We start from the raw sequence: 7,142 nt of genomic DNA on the forward strand, positions 1-7,142 counted from the left end.
ATATTTGCTAACAAGAAGAATGATTTGACATTTTTAATATATTTATTTAGATAAAACGAATCGATTATCTCATTTGGTGAAAGATTTATTAGATAACTTAACATTATCATTTGACACCCTTATCTAACTGATTATTGTGTGAAGTGCCACATAATGAATCACATACGAAAATGACATGAATATGGATTTGAGAATTTTTTGCACGTTGCTTAAAATGTGTTTTTTTTTAATTATTTTTCTAAAAAAACTTTCTTCAGTTGCAAAATATTTTTTAATTATTATTTGTCTTACGAAAAAGCTTTTCTCAAAGTTCGAAACATATTCTTTTGTGACTAAAAACCTTTTCGCAGAATACAAAAACAATAATATTGGTATCACTGTAAATCACCTTTTCTTTTTTTATCTGTTCTTCTCCCATTCAATACTAAATGGGTGCCCTTAGGCAAGTCATGTTCAAATTCTGCTTCCCGGGTAGGTAAAGTGGTAAACCACAAAAATTGTTACAATAAAAATATGAAATCGTTCAAGTTATGTTATAGACTGTTAGTGATTAATATTTGGGAATGTGGAACTCAGAAGCAAGTTATGAAGGTGATTAAAACTCTTGATTATGGTCAGTAATATGAAAACAATATTGATTTATCATATAGGAAAAAAATTATATAAATAAAAAAGTTATTTATTGTTTGTACTTATTAGTTTTTGTGCCTATATTGATTATGCATTTGATAATATTTTTGTTTTTATGTGTTTATATTAATTGTGTTGGTGGGTTTCCAAATTAAATAGAGTCCACAAGTTAAAATAAATAAATAAATAGTGACTTTTAAGCCACGAACGGAGAGAGAGAGAGTTTTGAGACTCTCATTTGAAAAAGAAAGAAAGAAACAAAACAGGAGCTTGACGGAGAGAAGAAGAAAATTTAGAAAAAAATGATACGTCATTTTGATTCGATTAAACTAGTAAATTTGTTCTATTTTTTATGAAATTTTAGTATGTTATTTCTGGTGTAGAGATAAACATTAGGATATAATTTGTTAGTTGTATTACCTTCTCTTTTTGTTTGATTTGAGATACCCACTTTATAGAAGGTTTATGATTCCATCAATTTTGATGATATATTTTGTTGATTGTTGAGATGTCTTAGTACTACTAAAAAGACTGATTGTGTACCCATTATTTTGATAGTGGAAGATTTTACTGGAGTAGGTCTCGTGAGTTTTTTGTCCCTCTTTTGGGGATTTTTTCACGTAAAATTCTGGTGTTTGATTATTTACTTTCTGCCATTATATTTGCTGCTTAGAGTATCTTTGGTATTGCCTATTTAACGCACAGATTGTAGAAAAATTATTTTTGATGCTTCTGCTATTAGACAAGTTTTTATTGAACCTCAATTTTCCTAACAAAGTGGTATCTACAGCTTTGGTTGTTTATCTTTGTGCGATTAAATGGAGGAAAATACTCATAGGCTAAATATGGTCAAATTGAATTTCCAAAATTACTCGATTTGGAAGACCCTCATGGAAGATATGTTGTATAGAAAGGACTTGTATGATCTTGTGGAGGGGGGATAAATCCAAAGGTACTAAATCTGATGCTGAATGGAAGAAGTTGAATCGGAAGGCAATTGCTTTGATTAGACAATGGCTTGATCTTAGCGTGTATCCACATGTTGACACCGAAACGAAAACCAAGAAGATGTGGAAGAAATTAAAGGAGTTATATGAGAGGAAGAATGTATAAAACAAAGCATTCTTGATTAGGAAGCATGTCAATATAAAGTATATTAAAGGTAAATCAATGCCAGAGCACTTGAGCATTTTTCAAGAGACGGTGAACCAACTGGCAAATAATGAAATCACTTTGAATGATGAGTTGCAAGCCTTGTTGTTGTTGAGCTCTTTGCCTGATAGTTGGGAAGTTCTGGTTGTGACAATAACTAACTCAGCTCCAAAAGAAAAGTTAACGTTAACAATTGTTAAACATGTTGAATGAAGAAGGCAAAAGAAGAGAACGAGATTTGATTAATGCCTCCTCCCAATCAGAAGCACTTATTTCAGAGTCACGGGGGAGAAGTCAAAGTAGAAAACTTCATAGTTTTGACAAGTCAGAGAGTCGTAGCAAGTCAAGAGAAAAGTACCAACCAAGAAAGGAGTTCATTTGTCACTATTGTGGCAAGTCGAGGCATATCAAGAGATATTGTAGGTTCTTGAAAAGAGAACAATCAAGGAAAAGAAATGAAGACAAAGGTAAAGATAGTGATAAAGAAACTACTACTGCTGTTTATGAAGATGTTCTTATCACATATAATGAAAATTATGTGAATCTTGTCTGTGATGATTCCACTTGGATTATGGATTCTGGTGCCTCATGCCATATCACTTCGAAGCGTGAATTTTTCACTTCCTATACTGCTGGAAATTTTGGCAATATCAAATTAGGAGATAAAGGAGTGTGTGATATCATTGGTATGGGTGATATGTGGCTTGAAACTAATATAGTTGCAGTTGAAGAATGTTAGGCATGCGCCAGATATGCGGTTCAATCTTATTTTAGTGAAGGCATTGGATCAAGAGGGGTATTGCACTTCCTTTGCTAGTGAAAAATACAAGATTACCAAAGGAGCTCTCATTGCTGTTAAAGAAGACAATAGTCTCACTACTTTCTACTGGTTGCAAGCAAAGTTGTGCAAAAAAGATGTGAACGTAACTGATGATTCCTTTTCTGATTTGTGACATATACGTCTTGGTCACTTGAGTGAGAAAGAACTAAGCGTCTTAGCCAAGAAGCACTCACTTCTCGTGAAAGGTACAACTTTAAGTACTTGTACTCATTGTTTTGTTGAAAAGAATGCTAGAGTATCATTTCATAGTTTTGGATCTCATAGGAGATCACATTTTCTAGATTTAATTCACACTGATGTTTGCACTATGGATGCTAAGACACTAGGCGGTGCATCATACTTTGTTACTTGTATTAATGATTATTCTCCAAAAGTGTGGGTTTTTGTTTTGAAATCTAAAGACCAGGTGTTCGATATCTTCAAACACTTTCATGCAAGTGTTGAAAGAGAAACAGGAAAAAAACTGAAATGTGTTTGAGCAGATAATGGTGGTGAATACAGGGGTCCCTTTGAAGAGTATTATAAAGGACATGGGATCAAGTTTGAGAAGACGGTTCCTAAGAATCCTCAACATAATGGAGTTACAGAGAGAATAAATTGTACTATTAATGATAGAGTCAGGTGTATGCTCTCTCATGCAAAGTTGCCTAAATCCTTTTGGGGTGAAACGATGAGGACTGCGGTAGATTTGATCAACCTTTCTCCTTCAGTTCCACTAAATAGTGATGTTCCAGAGAAAGTTTGAAGAGAGAAAGATGTCTCCTATAGTCACTTGAGAGTGTTCCGCTACAGGACTTTTGTTCACATTCCAAGAGATGAAAGGTCCAAAGTTGATGGAAAGTCAAAGCAGTATATCTTCATGGGTTATGGTCACGAAGACTTTGGTTACAGATTATGGGATCCGGTGAGTAAGAAAATAATTAGAAGTCGAGATGTGATTTTTCTTGAAGACCAAACTATTGAAGACCTTGAGAAGATAGATAAGCTAACAATAACTATTAGACGTTCTGCTGATGATGAACTTGGTCTTTCCACTAGACCTCCTGTTGATGGGGGAGATGTACAAATTGATAATGATGGTGATGATTTGTATGATGAACCTACACCTCAACCTGAGGTGCCAGATGCCGAAGTTCCACCAGATGTTGAAGTTCTACCTAAACCACCAGTTGAACCTGAATTGAGAATATCTACTAGAGAGCGTCATCCTTCTCAGAAATACTCTTCTTATGAGTATGTGATGAAGACTGAGATTGGGGAGTCAAAGAGCTATCAGGAAGCTATGTCTGATGAGCATAAGGAAGATTGGTTGAAGGCCATGCAAGAAGAAATGAAATCCTTGCATGAGAATCATACATTTGAATTGGTGATGCTACCAAAGGATAAGAGAGCATTCAAGAATAAATGGGTGTTCAAATTAAAAGCGGATGAAAATGTCTCACGGCCAAGGTACAAACTCGATTGGTTGTGAAAGGTTTTGAGCAAAAGAAAGGTACTGATTTTGAGGAGATTTTTTTCTCCAATTGTGAAGATGTCCTCTATTCGAGTTGTACTTGGATTGGCGGCTAGCTTGAATTTAAAGGTTGAGCAGCTTGATGTGAAGACTGCATTCCTTCACGGTGACATAGATAAAGAAATTTATATGGAGCAACCAGAGGGTTTCGAGGTTAAAGGAAAGGAGCATCTTGTATGCAAGTTGAAGAAGAGCTTATATAGGCTAAAGCAAGCGTCAAGACAGTGGTATACAAAGTTTAATTCCTTTATGGAAGATCATGGGTATAGTAAGACTTCTTCAGATCATTGTGTGTATGTTAAGAAATTCTCTGATGGTGATTTTATAATTATCTTGCTTTATGTTGATGATATGTTGATTGTTGGTCATGACACTAAGAAGATTGAAAATCTTAAGAAAGACTTGAACAGATCATTTGCTATGAATGATTTGGGTCCTGCAAAAAAAATCCTTGGCATGAGTATCACTCGTGACAGGAGGAAAAGAAAACTGTGGTTATCGCAGCAGAAGTATATTGAGAAGGTTTTAGAGAGGTTTAATATGAATAATTCCAAACCTGTTAGTACTCCACTTGCTAGTTATTTCAAGTTGAGTTCACGGCAATGTCCTACAAGTAAGAAATAGAAAGCAAAAATGAAGAAGATTCCATATGCATCTGCAGTTGGCAGTTTGATGTATGCTATAGTTTGCACTAGGCCGGATATTGCTCATACTGTTGGAGTTGTTAGTCAGTTTCTCTCTAATCCTGACAAGGAACACTGGCAAGCAGTGAAGTGAATTCTCAGATACCTTAATGGCACTTCCAGAGTTTGTTTTATGCTTTGGGAGTGGCCAACTTATATTGGATGGTTACACAGATGTGGATATGGCTAGAGATCTTGATTCAAGAAAGTCTATTTCTGGTTATATGATGACTTTTGCAGGGGAGCTATGTCGTGGCAATCTCAACTTCAAAAATGTATTGCTTTGTCTACTACAGAGGCAGAATACATTGTTATTGTTGAAGCTTCTAAGGAACTCTTGTGGATGAAGAAATTTCTACAAGAGTTAGGCATCAATCAAGAGAAGTTTGTGTTATTTTGTAACAGTTAGAGTACTATCCATCTCAGCAAGAATCTGACGTTTCATTCCAGATCGAAGCACATAGAGGTGAGGTATCATTGGATACGTCAAGCACTTGAGATAAAGTCATATGCACTTGAGAAGATCCATACTGATGATAATGGTTCAGATATGATGACTAAGGGTTTACCTGCAGTGAAGTTTGATTCCTACAAAGAGAAGACAGGCTTGGTGGAGCAGCCTATTTCCACTTGAGTTGGTGAGGGAAGATTTGTTGGTGGGTTTTCAACTAAATAGGGCCCACAAGTTAAAATCAAATAAATAAATAAAGTGGCTTTTAAGCCACTAAGGGAGAGAGAGAGAGTTTTGAAACTCTCATTTGAAAAAAAACAAAGAAATGAACAAGGAGCTTCCATGGAGAGAAGAAGAAAATTTAGGGGAAAATGGCATGTCATTTTGATTCGATTAAATCAGTAAATTTGCTCCATTTTTTATGAAATTTTAGTATGTTATTCCTGGTGTAGAGATGAACATTAGAATATAACTTGCTAGTTGTATTGCCTTCTCTTTTTGTTTGATTTGAGATACCCACTTTATGGAGGGTTTATGTTGATTTCATCAATTTTGATGATGTATTTTGTTGATTGTTGAGATGCTCTAATGCTACTAGGAAAACTGATTATGTACCCATTATTTTGATAGTGGAAGATTTTACTGGATTATGTCCCGTAAATTTTTTATCCTCTTTTGGGGGGGATTTTCCACGATAAAATTCAGGTGTTTGATTATTTACTTTCTGTCATTATATTTGTTATTGGAGTATCTTTGATATTGCCTATTTAATCGTACAGATTATAAAAAATTATTTTTGGTGTTTATACTGTTAGACAGATTCTTATTAAACCTTAATTTTTGCAACAAATTGTGCATCACATAATCTTATTTTTCTTTTTTATGTGTCTATATAGTATGTTGAAGATTATTAATTAAAAAAATAATATTAAAAATACTAAGCAGTCAATTTTAATTAACAGTATAATAAACTATCAAATAAGTTTATTACTAATTTCTTTATTAAGTTTGGATTTTAAATTTATTTTAGTTAAAGTTTAGATGTTTTTATTTTTATAAATTTTATATATTTTTTATCTTTGTTCTCGTGCGATAGTTAGGATATAGCTCATCCTCCAGCAGTCAGTTTCAAACCCTTACTACAGACAAAATAAAGAGAGAAGGTATCTGCAAAAGATACTCCAATACTCAAGTTAGTGAGTATATAAAAAATTAGGTAAATGTTATGGTACCTTTAACATTGTGTCTAAGTTACTAAAAAAGGTAAATAAATAATATTTAATAAATTTTAAATAATTTATTTATAAGATATCTTATCTCTTTTATATATGAGATGAAAAATTATCACTTACGTTTCAAAAATAATTTATATCAAAAAAATAATAATATCATATTAAGACGTTATGATATTCATTTTGATATATAGAGACGAATTATAACATTTGACCGAGTTATACAGTCATATCAAATATTAAATTTGACCGTAATATGGATATTATATCAAATTTCTGGCCGGTTATTACAGATTCACAATAACATAAAACCTTTGCAGAAATTCTAGCATTTTCATAATGTATTTATTCTAATTTACAACCCTTTTTTCCAGTCTTTGTGTGAACAGTGGTAGAATAATCTTTTGACCGACCAAAGTCACATTTATGGCTTGTAACTTGTGTAGACTGATTTTGTCTTTTGACTAAGAACTAATCGAGTGTATGTTCATACCAGGTTTTCAACGCACACTTTATGCCGCGTTTAGTTATATTACACCTAACTTTATGTATATTAATAGCCCAAAAACGTTAAATAATCTAGTATATTTAATTAAATTATATTTTTAAATATTATATAATTTTGATTGAATAATTTAAT

The 7,142-nt window shown here is 33.1% G+C and overlaps 1 protein-coding gene across 9 annotated transcripts in view; it reads right to left on the minus strand.

Annotated features, from left to right (window-relative positions):
- LOC107626907 (probable aquaporin NIP7-1) overlaps positions 1 to 7,142 on the minus strand; it is a 24,619-nt gene that overhangs the window by 15,260 nt on the left and 2,217 nt on the right. The gene's annotated exons all lie outside the window — the stretch shown is intronic.

Source organism: Arachis ipaensis, chromosome B02 (genome assembly GCF_000816755.2).
Source record: "Arachis ipaensis cultivar K30076 chromosome B02, Araip1.1, whole genome shotgun sequence".
Lineage (NCBI taxonomy): Eukaryota > Viridiplantae > Streptophyta > Magnoliopsida > Fabales > Fabaceae > Arachis > Arachis ipaensis.